Source organism: Hyperolius riggenbachi, chromosome 11 (genome assembly GCF_040937935.1).
Source record: "Hyperolius riggenbachi isolate aHypRig1 chromosome 11, aHypRig1.pri, whole genome shotgun sequence".
In the NCBI taxonomy this organism is placed as follows: domain Eukaryota; kingdom Metazoa; phylum Chordata; class Amphibia; order Anura; family Hyperoliidae; genus Hyperolius; species Hyperolius riggenbachi.
The window spans coordinates 224,419,307-224,439,500 of NC_090656.1; the positions used below are offsets into that span (position 1 = coordinate 224,419,307).

The 20,194-nt window shown below is 40.8% G+C and overlaps 1 long non-coding RNA gene across 1 annotated transcript in view; it reads left to right on the top strand.

Moving 5' to 3' along the window:
* The window catches only part of LOC137538633 (uncharacterized), a 74,467-nt gene that overhangs the window by 14,921 nt on the left and 39,352 nt on the right, over positions 1-20,194 (top strand). The gene's annotated exons all lie outside the window — the stretch shown is intronic.

Here is a 20,194-nt window from a genome sequence, read left to right on the forward strand (position 1 = left end):
GAGAAAATTAAAAGAGGAGGCAAACTTACAATCGACCCCTTAAATACTCTTTTTTATAACTGGATTCACCTGTGCATGTAGGTCAGGGGTCACTGAGCTTACTAAGCGAATTTGAGTTCCAATAATTAGTTCTAAAGGTTTTGGAATCAACAAAATGACAAATTTAAGCACCTGTCTAATTGTATTTAAACAATTATTACACGCTTTCTGTAAATCCAATAAACTTAATTTCACTTCTCAAATATCACTGTGCATGTCTCCTATATGATGTATTTAACTGAAATTTTTTATCATAACTACCAACGATTTATACAGGAAAATCATGACGATTAACAAGGTTGCCCAAACTTTCGCATCCCACTGTATATCTTCTTACATCATCTTCTTCTATATACCCATTTCTTCTTCTGTATCTTCCGATATACTGCTTTCTTTTTTTTTTTTTACTGCTTTTCTCGCCTTGCAGCGCTGGGTCCCCGGTTCAAATCCCAGCTAGGCCAACATCTGCAAGGAGTTTGTATGTTCTCTCCGTGTCTGCGTGGCTTTCCTCTGGGTACTCCGGTTTCTTCCCACATGCCAAAACATACAAATAAGTTAATTGGCTTCCCCCTAAATTGGCTCTAGATTATGGTATATGCACTACACGATACATACATAGACATTTGACTATGGTAGGGACTAGATTGGGAGCCCCTCTGAAGGACAGTTAGTGACAAGACAATATACTCTGTACTGCGGCGCTATATAAATAAATAAATAAATAAAAGCTATATATCCATACATCAGCTTCTTCTATATACAGTACTTTTTACTTCATCTGTATATTTTTACATTTTCTTCTATATGCATCCTCTTTCATCCAAAAATTGTTTATTTGTATCTTCTTACATTGTCTTCTTATATATACTTCTTTCTTCATCTATATCTTATTACAAAATGTTCTTCTATGTACTTGTAACGATTGGTGTCAGCACACAAAGAGAATCTGATTATTGGTGATCTGCAGTATCACCAACAATACAGATATATACCCGATTATTGATGATCTGCAGAATCACCAATAATACAAGTATGACTAACCTCTGGACACCTGATAAAATGTAAGTGTTTTGGTGCAACAGTAGACTGTCTCCCGTGGGGCGGGAGACGCAGATAACAATGAGCATGGACCACCTGAGGAGCAGATGGCCCTTGACTGGGTGTGAACTATCTCCTAGGAGAGGAGATAGAGATAAGCTGCGAGCCAGTGATTACCTGCAATACTGGGAAACAGACTATACTGCAGCCAAAGGACTCCTAAGGGAGAGAGCCCCTGACTGGACTGCCGAGAGGCCTCTCTGAGGAACAGGAGGTCTCTGCGACTACCGGACACTTGGCTGGGTAGTGTCACAGGTAGTACAGACAGACTGAACACTCAAGGTATGAGTGACAGCCAGAAGGGTCGGCCAGGACAGGTCGGCAACACACGAGCAGATAAGGTACAGAGACAGAAGGCTGATTCGGTAACCAGGTTCAGGCAGGGTTTGGCAACAGGTAGGCAGATATGCAAAGGTACAGAATCAGAAAGCAGGAGAGAGGTCTAGAGAGCAATAGGTCATAACAGATAAAGCAGAGGCCTAGTCTAGAGTGTGAGGTCCGTGGCCTCAACACCCAGGAACTGGTCTAAAGTATAACACAGCAATGACACAGTATCCCTAAGCTTGGGTGTGAGGTCCTTGGTCACAACACCCTGGAACTGGTCTAAAGTATAACACAGCAATGACACAGTATCCCTAAGCTTGGGTGTGAGGTCCTTGGTCACAACACCCTGGAACTGGTCTAAAGTATAACACAGTAATGACACAAGCGTAATCTGGCTAATTGTGAATTCCCAGGTCCACCTGGTTCTAACACACTGTGGGATCTGACTATGGTCTGAGTGCTCACACGTATGTATTCGCAACGGTAGACAACCTGAGACTGACCAGCGAGATCTATATATAGTGCATCGCTCCTCAGCGCCACCCAGCGCTACTCAGCCAATGACAGTCTGCGCTGGGATCAGCTGACCAACCTGATCAGCTGATCCCTCTCCTCCTGGCATAAAGGTCCTGCCTCCCAGCGCGCGCGCGCAGCTCTCCATCTGTGTGCACTAGAAGGCTCAGACAAACCAGACGCATGCTGCTGTGCGGAAACCGCCGGTCTGGACACGGAGACAGCCACCCCGCCGCCAGACCGCGCGGCGGCATCTCCGCACACCTTTACAATACTTCATTCTTTATTTGTATTTTCTTACATTATCTTCTTCTATATACTTCCTCTTTCATCCAAATCTTCTTTCATCGTCTTCTTCTATATACTTCTATCTTCATCTATTTCTTATTACATCATCTTCTTCTATATACCTTTTTCCAACTGTATATTCTTACTTCATCTTCTTCTATATACTTCTTTCTTCATCTGTTTCTTCTTACGTCATCATCTTCTGTATCATTATTTTCATCTCTATCTTCTTACGTCATCTTCTTCTATATGATTGTTCCTCCATCTGTATCTTCTTACATCATTTTCTTCTATATATTTCTTTCTTCATCTATATCTTCGTATATCTTCTTCCTCTTCTTCTATATACCGTTTTCTTCATCTGTACATCTTCACATCTTTTTCTAAATACTTATTTCTTCATCTGTATCTTTTTACATATTCTTCTTCCATATACTTATTTTTTTTTTAATCTAAATCTTCTTACATTGAGCCATATGCAATTCACTTTTTCTCCTGAGTTTTCTCCTAGTTGATATTTTCACAATTTGTCAATAAAATGTCTTTTAAGCCACCAGGAAGCAATAAAATACTGTAAATGATTTTGAAAGTACTTTTTCAACTACTTTTGGTACGTTTTCAACTGCAAAAAGCTGGAAAGTTATTTTGAAGAGAAGATGGAAAATTATCTCCAATGAGAAAACGTTTATTGCATATGTGCCATGGTCTACCTCTATATACGTCTTCCTTTATCTGTATCTTCTTACAGGAGACAGAGACAGACAAGAGACAGGAGTACACCTGTTTCTGTGTCGCTGGGTCCGTGCTTTTAGCTATTGCACATGTGCGCAGCACGGACCTACACAGCCGTTGGGACTTGCGGACGGGGCCAGTGAGCTGCACGGGCATGTGTGTGGGTGGACGGGAGCGCGCGCATGCACCAGCGGAGGGAATGCGCACTGCACAAAGACAGACCTAGAGCCCGTTTTTAAACGGGCTTGGGTGAACTAGTTCTTCTATAAACCTCTTTCTTTATTTGTATCTTCTTACATCATCCTCTATAAATTTATTTCTGCATCTATATCCTATTACATCATTTTCTTCTATACACTTTTTCCTTCATCTTTATCTTATTACATCGTGTTCCTCTATGTACTTCATTCTTTATGTGTTTCTTCTTAAATGATCTTCTTTTGTATTCTGCCTTTTCCATTCAAATATTCTTACATCTTCTTCTATATACTTCTGTCTTTATCTATATCTTATTATATCATTTTCTTCTATATTCTTTTTTCTTTATCTGTATCTTCTTACATCATCCTCTTCTATTTTCTTTCCTCATCTATATCTTCTTTTATCATCTCCTTTTATATACTTCTTCCTTCATCTGTGTATCCGTACATCTTTTTCTATATTTGTGATGTCTTTCTTCATTTTCATATTCTTTTATATACTCCTTTCTTGATCTGCACATACTCATATTACATATTTTTCAAATACATGTTTTTTTTTTCTTGATATGTATACCAGGGTTGCTCGTAAACTACGCCAGCGCGAATCTATGCATCGTAGTACGCAACTACGCATCGTAGTTCATAGGCGAAGTTTAAGAACTACACTTACGCATTTCCGCGTAGTCGTAGTCCCGCTATGCGTAGCTTCGCCCGCTACGCGTAGTTGACGTATGTATTGCGAAGTCAACTACGCGTGCGGTAACTGCATTTATATGGGTCATTGCGCATGCGCAGAAATTTTATTGCCCTTTATACGCATACAATTCCGCATTGGATGTTGGAATGTATGCTAAAATTAGTTTGTGTATGCGCATAGTTAGCAGATTATTGCGGAAATTTTTCCGCATAAGGGCATAAGCGGTCGCATCAACTACGCTACGCAATACGTGAAGCTTGCGTATTTTAATGCGTAGTCTACGGTATGCTAACGTAGCGAAGTGGCTGATTTCGGAGCCGTAGATTGCGAAGCGTATTTGCGTAAAAATACGCGTAGTTCCAGCGTAGCGAAGTTGGCTGCCTACGACCATCCCTGATGTATACTTCTTTCTTTATCTGTATTGTTTATATCATCATCTTCTATATCCTTCTTTCTTCATATTTAGCTTATTATTAATTTTTCATACATCATCTTCTTTTATATACTTTTTTCTTTATCTATTTCTTCTTACGTCATCTTCTTCTATATGATTTTATTTCATCTGTATCTTCTTACATCATTTTCTTCTATATACTTCTTTCTTCATCTATATCTTGCTACATCATCTTCTTCTATATACTTCCCCTTCATCTGTACATCTTCACATCTATTCTATATATTTATATACATAATCTTCTTTTATATCCTTATTTTTTCATCTATATTTTCTTCCATTTTCTTCTTCTATATACGGTACTTCTTCCTTCATCTGTATCTTCTTACATAGTCTTTTTTAATATATTTTGTATCTGTATCTTCTTATATCATTTTCTTCTGTATACTTCTTCCTTTATTTGTATCTTCTTACATCATCTTTTTCTATATACTTTTTTCTTCATCTGTATCTTCTTACATCAACTTATTTTATTTACATCTTACTTCATTTGTGTATTTTTACATTATCTTTAATATACTTTTTGTTTATCTGTATCTTCTTACATTGTATTATTCTATATATGTATTTCTTCATCTATATCTTATTACATTATTTTCTTCTATATACTTCTTCCTTCACCTATATCTTATTATATCATCTTCTTCTATGTGCTTCATTCTTTATTTGTTTCTTCTCACATTGGGCCATATGCAATTAACTTTTTCACCTGAATTATCTCCTAGGAGATAATTTTCATCTTCTCTTTAAACTAAATTTCCAGCATTTTACAATTGAAAAACTACCCAAAAGTTGGTGAAAAAGTACTATCAAAATTATTTTGAGTATTTTCTTGCTTGTTAGTGGCTTAAACGGCATTTTGTGACAAGTTGGGAAAATATCACTTAGAAGAAAACTTAGGTGAAAAAGGTAATTGCATATGGGCCATTATCTTCTTTTATATACTTTCTTTTCATCCAAATCTTCTTACATTGTCTTCTTCTATATACTTCTGTCTTCATCTATATCTTCTATATACTTTATTTTCATTTGTATCTTCTTACATCATCTTCTTTTATATACTTCTTCATTCATCTGTGTATTCTTACATATTATATATATGGAATGTCTTTCTTTATTTGCATCTTCTTACAACATCTTCTTTTATAGACTTCCTTCGTGATCTGTATCTTATTACATCACCATCTTCATCTTAATACATATTGTTTTCTTTTATATACCCCATCCTTCTTTTTTATTTTCTTACATCATCTTCTTTATACTTCTTACTTTATTTGTATTTTCTTACATTATTTTCTTATATATATATATATATATATATATATATATATATATATATATATATATATATATATATATATATATATATATATACATACATCTACTATATACTGTGTCCTTCATCCGTACATTAGTGCAGCTTTTTCTATATACTTCTTTCTTCATCTATTTCTTATATCATCATAATCCTCTTCTTTATCTTTTTTTTTTTTTTACTATGTCTCCTTACATCATCTCCTTCTATTTGATTCTTCCTTCATCTTTTATATACCCCATCCTTCTTTTTTATTTTCTTACATCATCTTCTTTATACTTCTTACTTTATTTGTATTTTCTTACATTATTTTCTTATATATATATATATATATATATATATATATATATATATATATATATATATATATATATATATATATATATATATATATACATACATCTACTATATACTGTGTCCTTCATCCATACATTAGTGCAGCTTTTTCTATATACTTCTTTCTTCATCTATTTCTTATATCATCATAATCCTCTTCTTTATCTTTTTTTTTTTTTTACTATGTCTCCTTACATCATCTCCTTCTATTTGATTCTTCCTTCATCTGTATCTTCTTAAATAATTTTTTTCTATATACTTCTTTCTTCATCTATATCTTTTTATATCTTCTTCTATATACATCTATTTCTTATTACATATTTTTTCTTCTATATACTTTTTCTTTATTTGTATCTTCTTACATCATGTTCTTCAGTTTACTTTGCTCTTTATCTGGTTCTTCTTACACTATCTTCTTCTATGTACTTCCTACTTCATCTGTATATTCTTATATCTTCTATGTACTTCTTTGTTTATCTATATCTTCTTACATTGTATTCTTCTATATACGTCTTTCTTCACCCATATCTTATTACATCATTTTCTTCTATATACTTATTTCTTGATCTTAATATTTTTACATCATCTTCTTTTATGTATTTCTTCCTTCACCTGTGTCTTATTACATACATTTCTTCTATATGATTTTTTTTGACCTGTATTGTTTTTAATCATCTTCTGCTATATACTTTTTTCAACATCTATATTTTATTAGATATATTTCTTCTATATACTTCTTCCTTCATCTGTATAAACTTACATCATCTTCTTCTATATACTTCTTTCTTCATCTGTATCTTCTTACATCATCTTCTATAATATTTGTTTATTCATATCTTCATACATCGTCTTCTTCTACACTGCTCAAAAAAAATAAAGGGAACACTTATCTACTTAAAGACTGCCTCACGCCAATGGGCGTGAATGTGGCGGCAGCCCCAGGACCGCCTAACGCCAATTAGTCCTGGGGATGCAGTTTGCCAGGGAATGGCCGCGCGCATGCGCGATCGTTCCCTGCCGCTTCACGGAGCGGAGTTCTGTGAATAGCTGCTTGTAAAAGTAAGCGGAAAGAAATCCTCATTGTTTACATGCATACAGCGCGGCCGGGGGCCGCAGCGCTGTACGAGATCGGCGATCCCCGGCCTCTAATTGGCCGGGGAGCACTGTCCTCTCATAGGCTAATGCCTATGAGGGGCGGACCAGGACGGATCGCCGTCCTGTTCCAAATCAGATGCCGGAGGGAAGGAGGGAGGGGGAGGGAGGGGGAGGGAGGAGGGAGGGAGGGAGAGAGAGCCTCAAAGAGGCTAAAGAAAAAAAATACAAACTGCCGCAGTGATCGGACCCCTCCGGCGACATGTTGCCTTAGGGACAAAAAAAGGAGGTGAGTCCGATCGCTGGACTCTTAAGCTGGGCTGTGTTGGTGGCTGAAAAGCCTGCACAGCCCAGTACTGCAGAAAACGGCCTGGTCTTTAGGGGAGTTAGCACTGTGGGCGTGAAGTGGTTAACCTATTTTGGTTCCTGGACGTAGTTTCTACGTCCAGGAACCATGCACGCTACCGCGCGCTCCCATGGCCCATCGCGCGCGTGCACGCGCACTCCCGGCCGCGGATTCAGTAGCCAGGGAATCAATGTATCAGGCTATGGTGCCCGATCATTGATTCCTCTCCCCCGCTGAAAAAGCAACAGCTTCTCTCGGAAGCTGCGCCTTTTCTGGCCGTTCCCTTCCCGCTGCGTCACTGTAAGCGAATGTTACGCTTAGAGTGACGTCATGTAAACAAACTCATGGCCGCCATCTTGTGGCCAAAAAGTAATACTACACCTGTAAAAAAAAAAATTAAAATTAACACACATTTACATTATAAATCTATTGTTTACCTCCCACCCTCCCAAAACTACCCAAATAAAATGTTTACTATAAAAAAAAAAAAACATTGCAATAAAAAAAAACCATGTAAATATTTACCTAAGGGTCTAAACTTTTTAAATATCAATGTAAAGATAAAATATTTCTATATTTTTTTATTTTAAACTTGTAAATAGTGATAGATGCAAAACGGAAAAAATGCACCTTTATTTCCAAATAAAATATTGTCGCCATACATTGTGATAGGGACATAATTTTAACGGTGTAATAACCGGGACATATGGGCAAATACAATACGTGAGTTTTAATTATGGAGGCATGTATTATTTTAAAACTATAATGACTGAAAACTGAGAAATAATGAATTTTTTCCGTTTTTTCTTATTCTTCCTGTTAAAATGCATTTACAGTAAAGTGGCTCTTAGCAAAATGTACCCCCCAAAGAAAGCCTAATTGGTGGTGGAAAAAACAAGATATAGATCAGTGCATTGTGATAAGTAGTGATAAAGTTGTAGGCTAATGAATGGGAGGTGAACATTTCTCACGTGAAAATGACGGAACCTGAATGGGTTAAACAGCAAGTCGATCATACATATGTTAATGTGAAATTAAACTGTCCACCTAGGTAGCAACATTGATTGACAATCAATTTCACATGCTGTTATGCAAATGGAATAGACAGCAGGTGGAAATTATAGGCAATTAACAAGACATCCCCAATAAAGGAGTGGTTCTGCAGGTGGTGACCACAGACCACTTCTCAGTTTCTATCCTTTTTGGGTGATGTTGTGGTCCCTTTTGAATGCTGGCAATGCTTTTGCTCTAGTGGTAGCATGAGACGGAGTCTACAAACCACACAAGTAGCTCAAGTTGTGCAGCTCATCCAGGATGGCACATGAATGCGAGCTGTGGCAAGGTGGTTTGCTGTGTCTGTCAGTGTAGTGTCCAAAACATGGAGGTGCTACCAGGAGACAGGCCAGTACATCAGGAGACATGGAGGAGGGCAACACCCCAACAGCTACTTCTGCCTTTGTGCAAGAAGAACAGGAGGAGCACTGCCAGAGCCTTGAAAAATGACCTCCAGTGGGCCACAAATGTGCATGTGTCTGCTCAAACGGTCAGAAACAGACTCCATGAGGGTGGTAGGAGGGCCCAACATCCACAGGTAGGGGTTGTGCTTAAAGCCCAACACCACGCATTTGCCATATAACAAGATTGGAAATTTTGCCACTGGTGCCCTGTGCTCTTCACATATGAAACCAGGTTCACATTGAGCACATGTGACAGAGGTGACAGAGTCTGTAGACTCAGTTTGTCCACTGCCTGCCTCATCCTCCAGCATGACCGGTTTGGCAGTGTGTCAGTAATCATGTGGAGTGGCATTTCTTTGGATTGGCCACACAGCCCACCATATGCTCGCCAAATGTAGCCTGACTGCCATTAGGTACCGAGATGAGATCCTCAGACCCCTTGTGAGACCATATGCTTGTGCAGTTGGACCTGGGTTCCTCCTAATGCAAGACAATGTTAAACCTCATGCGGCTGGAGTATGTGAGCAGTTCGTGCAAGGCGAAGGCATTTATGCTATGGACTGGCCCGCCCATTCCCCAGGCCTGAATCCAGTTGAGCACATCTGGGACATCATGTCTCAGTCCATTCACCAACACCACGTTGCACCACAGACTGCCCAGGAGTTGGTGAATGCTTTAGTCCAGGTCTGGGAGGAGATCCTTCAGGAGACCATCCACAACCTCATCAGGAGTATGCCTAAGCATTGTAGGGAAGTGATACAGGCACGCGGAGGCCACACACTACTGAGCCTCACTTTCTCTTGTTTTAAGGACATTACATCAACATTGGATCAGCCTGTAGTATTTTTTTTCCACTTTAATTTTGAGTGTGATTCCAAATCCAGACCTCTATGGGTTGATAAATCTGATTTTCATTGATAACGTTTGTGTAATTTTGTTGTCAGCACATTAATTTATGTAAAGAATGAAGTAATTAATAAGAATATTTCACTCATTCAGATTTAGGATGTTTTATTGTGTTACTTTTATTTTTCTGAGCAGTGTATATACATCTTTCTTCATCTATATCTTACTACTTACATTTTCTTAAATCATCTTCTTTTATATACATTTTTCTTCATCTATATCTTCTTACATCATCTTCTTCAATATACCCTTTTTTTCAACTGTATCTTCTTACTTAATCTTCTTCTATACACTTTTTTCTTCATCTGTACTGGTTGAACTCGATGGACGTATGTCTTTTTTTAACCAAAATAACTATGTATCTTCTTACATTATCATCTTCTGGTATTATTAAGGTATAGGAGTGGGCAAATGGAGGTAGGAAAGAGGGAGAGGGAGGTTTAATTAAGTTAATGATCAATGGAATATGGTAATTAGATGTACATGAGTAATTGATATGTGTATTTATGCAGTGTATTTATTTGTGTTCATTTTATTCTTATATTTATACCTTTGGAATACAGCTAATTTTTGAACAATTATTTTATCTGTATATTTACCCACCTCACTAATGCAGTAAACTGTCTAAATGAATCACAGAGCTAACATTTTCTAATCTAACTGTCTAACTGAATCACAAAACTATCACTCAAATACACAGCACTGCTCTCTCCAACACAACCTCTCACAGTAGAGAAAAACACAGGAAGGAGTTAATACAAAATGGCATCCGCCTTATAGAGGGATATAGTAGGAAAGATGGGTCGGCACTACCAAGGTATATTATAGCGCTTTAATTAGTGCATAGGCAGCAGTAACAGATGCTGTTTTGGGCTATGTTAGACCTTTCTCAAACTGCTTAAAGCCAAACAATGTAAAGTAAAACAAACCACCATTAATATACACCCACCAAAGTGGGCGGGACAACAGGTGGACCTGATGGGAAACTGTTATAAATCTGCATAGTGTATACAACGTGAACTCACCATAAAAGCTGAAGGCTGGCTGCTCACATACACACTGTATACCCATTCAAAAAAAAGTCCAGGGGCGGTCATAACCCAGCGCCAATCGGGTCCTGACCAAGATCCAGATCGAAGCAGGGAGTCTCCTGCCGTACAACATCACAGGAGACCCCTTGGAACGCACGGGGGTGGTCCAAACTCCCCACCAATCACGCCCAGACCAAGACACCACCCGCCGCATGATGTCACAAAGAGGTCCCACACTTGCGCGCGCCAGCATTACCGATAGTTACAAAAAACAAGAGACCAATCTGTCCACCATAGCCGGGGTCAATGCGCAGATGCGCTGCACATATCAAATTACACACATTCTGGCTAATGCGGAAGCGCGCTACATCTGTCAGAAACTCACGTTATAATATTATACATATAAATAGGACCGCGCATGTGTGCAGCCAACCCACTAGTAATCCTAAAGACAAAACAGCATCCTATACGTTTAGAGGGAAGGAACAATACACATTACAGAAAAACAAATGCACCTATAAAAAAAATGTTAAAAACTCACAGTTAAACGATCAGATCTGCACCACAGTCCTATAAAAACAAAATAAGAGCATGATTCCAAACATCAATAAATACTAATAGAAAAAAATATGGATGAGACAGCCAAGATCCCTCTTTATAGAGGGATATAGTGAGGGGTGGGTCCAAGCTCAGCTGATTCCTATAGGGTGCTAGAGACATGCTAAGGATACTTTAATTGGTCTGAATTTTTTTTTTAAATGCACTTCTGAAATTACTCGCAGTACTCAAAATTACGGCTTGTAATCAAAATTAAAAGTGTACTCATAGTCAGAAATCGTAATCAGAGGCGTTCCGATTACGGGTTCCGATTACGATGTCATAACCACATATTATGACTCGCAATTATAGAAATAAGTCATTTTTGAGTTACTATGAGTACCACTACATCAGTGGCATAGCTAAGGCGCTATGGGAACCAGTGCAAGTTTTACATTGGGATCCCCAAGCACGCTATACATAACAATTGATACGGCGCACGAAAACCTGCCAAAGACAACCACAGTGTCAGAGGTGCAAGAAGGGGATGGGAATAGGGATGATCGGAACAGGCAATTTCCAATATCGCGGTAATTCTGCATTTCACGGTAATGAAATTCTGTCACCGCTACATTCCGGCGCATCCCCACGGTATTCCGCATTCCGGCAGAACCATTTCCACAATGTTAAAGGGAACCTAATGGATGTTTCCTTTTAAACAAATACCAGTTCCCTGGCAATCCTGCTGATAACTTTGGCTTTATTGGTGGCTGAATCACAATCCTGATTACAATTTTTTTGGAGCAACAGGAGTTGTCGTAAGCCATAGGACCTAGAGGTGGTTTCACAGCGGTCATCACAAATTTTTTCTCTGGAGCAGCAGGAGTTGTCGTAGGCCATGGGACCTAGAGGTGTTTCCACGGCAGTCATTTCAATTTTTGTTTGGAGCAGCAGGAGTTGTCGTAGGCCATGGGACCTAGAGGTGGTTCCACGGCAGTCATTACAATTTTTGTTTGGAGCAGCAGGAGTTGTCATAGGCCATGGGACCTAGAGGTGGTTCCACGGATGTCATTGCAATTTGTGTTTGGAGCAGCAGGAGTTGTCGTAGGCCATGGGACCTAGAGGTGGTCATTACAGCAAAATTTTAATTTAGTCTGTCCAATCTTCATCATGAATCAGTTAGAGGGGCCTTGTAAATATCACTGATCCATGACTCATTCATTTTTATGAACGTTAGTATGTCCACATTGTCTGTGGACAGATGGGTCCGTTGGTCGGTGACCACCCCACCTGCAGCACTAAATACTCGCTCAGAAAGAACAATGGCAGCGGGGCATGCAAGAACATCCAGCGCATACTGAGCAAGTTCAGGCCAGGTATCCAGTTGTTTTGTCCAATACTCCATGGGGTCATCATTATTCTTCATATTGTCTGGAGCACTGGCCGACCCCAAGTAATCATTCACCATACGGGCCAGCCACTGGCGGTGACCACTTTGTCCGCTGGTGGTGCTGCTGCTAGGAGTATCTGGCATTGGCTGATAAAATTACTTCAACATACTCAGCAGGTTCACAGATTGGCTATTGGTGCTGCTGCTGGAAGTGGGACCACTAGACCTTTGCTGAGTATGATGAGGCTTGGTAGCTTGGGCCTGGGATACAGGTTCAGGAAACGCATCTTCTACCAAATGAAGAAGGGCATCCCGGATGTGGCTCATCCTGGTGTCTGCTTGTGAGGGGGGTATGAACTGCCGCATTTTCCCCTTGCACCGGGGATCTAAGATGATGGTGACCCACATGTCGAGCCTTGATTTTAAAGTTTTAATCCGGGGGTCCTTACGGAGGCACTGGAGCATATGCACAGCCATAGGGAAGAGATGTCTGCCATTAATCACCTCTTCTTGGCTGTCAGAACTGTCGTCATGCTCCAGCTCTACATCAGAATCTTCTTCCCACCTTCCCAATGGGCTCTTCCGCTTCCCCAAGCTCTGCCTCCTCATCCAGGACTTGAGCATGCTCACTCACTCCCCCACTTGACTGACCACTGTTCAGTAGGGCTTCCTCCCCCTGTCCGAGCACTTTGTCAAGAGCCTTGTCCAGCATGAAGACAATAGGGAGCACTTCTGATATGCTGCAGTGCTCCTCATTGACCAATTTTGTTGCCTGCTCAAACGACGCCAAGACTTTACAGACCTGTCCAATCAGCTGCCACTGGTCCCCAGTAATGTAGTCCAGTGGCCCTGTTCTGGAGGAAGATGTCTGAGACAGGTATAGCCTGACCACCATTCGCTGCTCCCACAACCTCTCCGGAGGGTGGAGTACCACCGTGTCAGACAATCAGAAATAAGCCTGTGCTGCGACAGGCTATGGCGGCGCTGCAGGAGTTTCAAGGCTGCGGTGGTGTTTGCAGAGTGACGGATGTGGGCTGACACTTTTCGTGCTGAGGCCACAGCGTCCTTCAACCCATCAAAAGTTCGTAGAAATTTCGGGACTACAAGGTTGAAGACATGGGCCAAGCAAAGTAAGTGAGTGTAGCCACCTTCCGAAATGGCGGCCAGCATGTTAGCACCATTATCAGACACCACTACACCTGTCTCCAGTTTTCAGGGGAAAAGGCACTGCCGAATCTGATCCTGTAAGGCTGCAAGGATTACAGATCCGGTTTGCCTGTTCGCGTCCATGGATTCGAGTTTCAGCCCTGCTTGGCATCAATGGTGCTGCAGACCAGTGTAGGAGTGGGACCACTTGCTGGGAGGTTCAGCAACGGTGGACTGGCCTTGGACAGAACAGGTAGCAGAGGGAAGTAGAACAGGCCTCCCCTGCAACCCACATGGCGGCACCACCAGCTGAGATGCCCCAGATCTTGAACCCTCCTCAGCACCATGGAGGGTGACCCAATGGGGCGGTAAAAGTTAGATACTTTCCCTGCCCATGCCTGCTGCTCCAGCCATCTATAGTGAAGTGCACCTTGCCACCGACAGCGTGATCTATAGACCGGCCGACACACTCCACAATGTGCTGGTGAAGGGCAGGGATAGCATTCATGGCAAAATAATAGCGGCTGGAGATCCGCCATTGTGGAGCAACACTGTTCCTCAGTCTGCAGAAGGGGGCACAGTCCACAAACTGGTAGGGCAGCAGCTGTTGGTCCAACAGCATTGCCAGGAGCGCATTATTTTTCACAACAAACGGATCAGTTGCAGGGAACATCCGTTTCCTCTGCAACATTTCTGGCACAGAGGCCTGACACTGGAACACTGGTGACTCAGAGGAAACCAACAAGGGTGATGATGAGGTGCTTGCCGAGGTCTGGAGTCCTCTTCCAGCCTGGCATGCAGAGGGATTTCAACTAGAATGGGACTGAGCAGGTTGGATAGGGACAGGATGACTAGAAAAAGAAGAGGAGGGGCCTGTTGCTTCTTTTCCTCCACCCATCTTATTGTAATTCTTTACATATTCAAACTCCCGACTGTGGTGGTTGCGCAGAAGGCTTATCAGCCCTGAAGTGCCAAACCCGCTGATTTGCCTCTGCTCACCGATTTACGGTACACAGAACAGACTGCCCTGGATTCATCCTCTTCTAGAACAGTAAAATAATTCCATGCAGGGGACGTGCGTGCACGTGGAGCAGTGGTGTGACCTGTTCTAGCACGACGATACTCAGCATTGGACTGGTGGGTACTGACAGACGGGAAAGCACTTGCAAGCTGCTGGCCAACCGTCTGCTCTGTTTCTCCATGCTAGTGCCTAACCCACCAGATGGCAACCACGGTGGATCTCATCAACCAAAACATCATCCAGTTCAACCAAATCACTGGAACCCATAAGTGACTCTTCTGGACTCTCCACCTGGCCACAAAACACCTCTGTAATTGACTGGTGGTGATGTAGATTGGTGGTGACACAAGCTCCCAGTTGTGATGGATTACTACTGGATGAAGAAAACACAGTGGACATTTCTGTCACCACAGAACCCACCACTTCTTGGAACCTTGGTCCCATGGTCTCGTCCAATGCCTCATCCCAATCCTTCTGCACATCTCTCTCATCTCTCTCATCAACATAGGTGTGCTTTAATTCTGGAGGAGAGTACTGGGAGAAAGCAACCTCGTCAAGAGAAGCAGCTGCGGTCGGGTTCTGGTCAGGAGGAACCTGGACACTACTGGTGCTGCTGCAACTAGCTTCAAGTTCCTCACACTGGGTAAAGGGTTCCTGATCAAAATAATCAACTACCCTGTTCGCCTGCTGCTCTGTCAAAATTTTCCTGTGTGCGAACACAGGGAAGACATCTCTGATCAGGGCGGAATGCTTCCTGCTGCTGCTGCCGCCCTCAACCTGATCACGTACTTGACAAGATCCACCAACACCACCATCACTCCATTTTCTTTTAGGAGTGGCAAGAAATTGCTGCTGCTCTCACTCCATTCTTTTGAGGCCAAAAATTTTATTTGGGAAGGGGTATGAGCGACAGAACCAAAGTAAAATAAATCCACCTAACTTGAAATAGAAAACAGATAAGAAAATAAGGGGGTGAAATAAAGAAAATAAATCAAAAACAAAATAAACAAAACAAAAAACAAAAAAACCTAGAAAAAAAAAAACTTGCACTACACTCAACTAATCAATCACCTCTCTCACTCTGTCAAACACTAAGCTTGCGGCCTGGCTGGCTCTGTCTAACCCTCTCCACACAGCACCTACTAGTACACTACACTACTATCTATCACTCAAACTAACAATCTACTGTCACTCTCTCACAAATACACCTAGCTTACTACTACTAATAGCTCACACTCAATCTAACTCTCTCTCACAGTCTTTAAAAAGACTTTTGTTTTATATACAGTCTTTAAAAAAGCTATTGTTTTATGTTGAAACAACTAATATGGGTCTGTCTCTCCTCTCTCCAACACCAGACTGAAACCCATAAGCTTTGTGACTGTCACACCTCTCTTATATACAAAATGGGTGGGATAGCTGATGATAGGTAGCTAGGAGCTGGTTGCTAACATAGGATTGTTTGGTTTTTGTTAAGACTCTAATTGGTGCAGAAATTCCATTTTTAATGCAGAAATCATCATGTTTTAAGCTTCTGTGATGGGTCTATCCCTTCCGATCCTTCTGATTGGCTAATGCAGCTTTTACACGCTTCTGTTTAAATTCTGACAGAATTCCACATAGAAATTCCGCTATTTCCGATTAGCACTATAGCTTTTCCATTCCAATTCACAGGAATTGCCAATTTCCGAGCGGAATTGCGGAAATCTCCATTCCCGTGGAATCCGACGAGCATCCCTAATGGGGAACAATTTGATAATGATTACTACTATTCAAAGCATCTATAGAAGTGATTATTACCAGCACAGGGCCAACTAAGAGCTAAAACTGTGGCTAAGGGAGGGCCCCTTGGACATGCGCAACCTCTGCACCCCTTATTGCTACGCCACTGGACTATGTATCACTTCCAGTCCCCTTGTCCATGACAGATGCCATCTTCCTTTGAGCAACAAGCATAGCATTTAATGCTGGTCCACAACCAGAGTCAGCCCTACAGGCTCTCAAAGCCGTGCTACACTGATCTCAAGCCACTCTTCATTGACCTGAAGATGTGGGTTTAAACCTGTGAAAAGCGTTGTGTGGTGTGTTTTTCAATGAAATTGCTATATTTTTACTTTAACTTTGCTTCATTCTAGCTAGACGTAGGTTTTTCTTACTTTTTAATCTGTTTTTAGATACTTTATATTTTTGGGGCGTCTCCTTCCCTTCCAATAAATCAATTGTGTACCATAAAACATGTGCAGTCATCATGTCTCATATAAATAAATTGTTACATAATAACATGGTTATTTGGATTAAAAAAAACATACGTACATTGAGTTCAACCAAAAAATAATATACAACACTAGCCTACCTCCTCATGTATGCCTGTTGATCCAGAGGAAGGTGAAACACTCTTACAAGGCATGGTCTAATTAACCACAAAAGGGAAAAAAATGTCTTCCCAACTCCAGATGACAATAAGATAAAATCCCTGGATCAACATCACTGGGCATTACCTAGTAATTATAGCCATGGGTGTCTTTCAATGCAAGGAAAGGATCTAAGCCCCCTTGAATGCTGATAAAGAATTAGCCATTAATACTTACTGTGGCAATGCATTCCACATTGTATCACTCTTGCTGTAAAGAATCCTTTCCTAAATAAATGGCTAAAACCTTTTTCATCCATATGCAGTTCTTGTCCCTAGTCCTTGATACAAGCCTAGGGACAATAAACTCATCTATAACGCTTTTATATTGACCTCTAATGTATTTATACATGTTAATTAAATCTCCTCTAATGCGTCTTTTCTCCAGACTAAATAAGCCCAGCTTATCTGACATTTCTTGGTAAGTGAGATTTACCATCCCTCGCATCAGTTGTGTTGCTCGTCTGCACCTGCTCTAAAACTGCAATGTCCCTCTTGTAATGTGAAGCCCAGAACTGAATTCCATATTCCAGATGTGGCCTTACTAGAAAGTTAAAGTGAAACTCCGACCAAGAATTGAACTTTATCCCAATCAGTAGCTGATACCCACTTTTACATGAGAAATCTATTCGTTTTCACAAACAGACCATCAGGGGGCGCTGTATAACTGATATTGTGGTGAAACCCCTCCTACAAGAAACTCTTGAGTACGTACTCCTGGCAGTTTCCTGTCTGGGAACCTTGCTGCATTGTGGGAAATAGCTGTTTACAGCTGTTTCCAACTGCCAAAAAAGCATGCAGCAGCTACATTACCTGCCAGCAGTAAAAATGTCACCATGTAATAAATGTCAGAATGTAAATCAGGGATTTAAAAGAATTTACAATGGGCAAACACTGACTAAATCATTTATACATAATTATTGTAAAAATGAAGCACTTTTTTTTATTACATTATTTTCACTGGAGTTCCTCTTTAAAGGACACCTGTAGTGAGTGGTATATGAAGGCTGCCATATTTTCTTCCTTTTAAGTAATACCAGTTGCCTGAATATCCTGCTGATCCTCTGTCTCTAATACTTTTAGCCATAGACCCTGAACAAACATGCAGGAGATCAGGTGTTTCTGACATGACATTATTGCCAGATCTGGCAAGATTAGCTGCATGCTTGTTTCTGATGTGATTCAGACACTACTGCAGCCAGGTAACTGGTATTGTAGAAAAGGAAATAAATATGGCAGCCTCCGTATACCTCTCACTACAATTGTCCTTTAAATAGGGGCAGTATTATGCTAGCATCCCAAGTTTTTATTTCTCTTTTAATGCATCCCAATTATGCAAAATTCTGGGGAAAATCCTAATTAATTTTGTCTGAAATTGTAATCATGCGTAATTTTGCATACATTTTTGCATAATTTTGTGGTGACTTTAGCAGTTAATAGCAAAGCCCTCACACATGCTATTCACACCAACATTGCTACATACAGTATGTTAAGGAGAAGAGTGGGTACCAGTAAAAAAATAATTTTTCAAAAAGACCTTGTAGTTTGTTAGAAAATTAATTTTAAATATGCAAAGGAAAAATGTTTTTAAACTAATTTTTTTGAGTTTTTTTCTTTGCATTTTAAAATTGATTTTCTTAAAAACTACAATCACTTTTTAATTTTTTTTGACTGTTTACCAACTATTCTCCGTAACTACCTAAAGACCGCATCACGCCAATGGGCGTAACCGCGGCGGCAGCCCCAGGACCGCCTGACGCCAATTGGCTTCAAGTCCTGGGGCCAGCTACTGCAGGTGATCGCGCTACTGCAGGTGATCGCGCAGGCTGCGCGCGCATCTCCTGCTTGGTAGGCAGAGCTCTGCTCTGCCTTTAGTCTCCCAGCGGCAATCGCAGCTTGGGAGACTGTCAGACTGCGACACCTCCGTCTTTTTACTTGGTACAGCGCTGCGAACTGCAGCAGCGCTGTACTGGGGACAGCCATGTGACACGGCTGTCCCCTCTGTTGCTACGGAAGTGATTCGCTGTCATAGGCTGAAGCCTATGACAGCCGATCACGTTGATTGGCTGGCGGGGGGAGGGAGGAGGGATTATAAAATTAAAAAAATTGAAAAAAATATTATTAAAATAAAGAAATAAATATTTATAAAAAAGGTGTTTTTTTATAAATATTTATTTCTTCATTTTAATATTTTTTACTATTCTTGTTTTTATTTTATAATCCCCCCTCCCTCCCCCCGCCAGCCAATCAACGTGATCAGACTCCACCAACAGAGACCTCTGTTGGTGGGGAGAAAAGAGGAGGGGGGGGGGAAATCACTTGTGTGCTGTGTTGTGCGGCCCTGCAGCGTGGCCTTAAAGCTGCAGTGGCAAATTTCTCAAAACATAAAAAAATGACCGACTGTACCAGGTTTGAGGCTTGTGCCATTAGCAGTGCAAGAATGGCAGCAATTAAATATTCCCCTTAAAAATGAATAGGTGAATTTTGACTGGCTTTTGTAGGCTCCACCTTCTTTTCTGAATATTAATCTCAGTTACCCAGTGACCAACTGTTCAAACTTTGAGAACCCTACCATTAAAAGTGTAAGAATGGCTGCAGTTTACATTTTTCCAGTGAAATTTGTATTTGTCTCCGCCCACTGATGACCTGGCATTTCCTGGGAATGTACTTGGCTGGTGGTGGCTGTGCCCACCTTTTCTAACCCTAACACACAATTACTCAATGACCAAGTTTGTGAGATTTGTGGTCTTTGGCATGAATAATTTGCATTGAAATGAAACAAATCTGATTGGCTTTTGTAGGCTCCACCCACTTTTCTGAATATTAATCTCAGTTACCCAGTGACCAACTGTTCAAACTTTG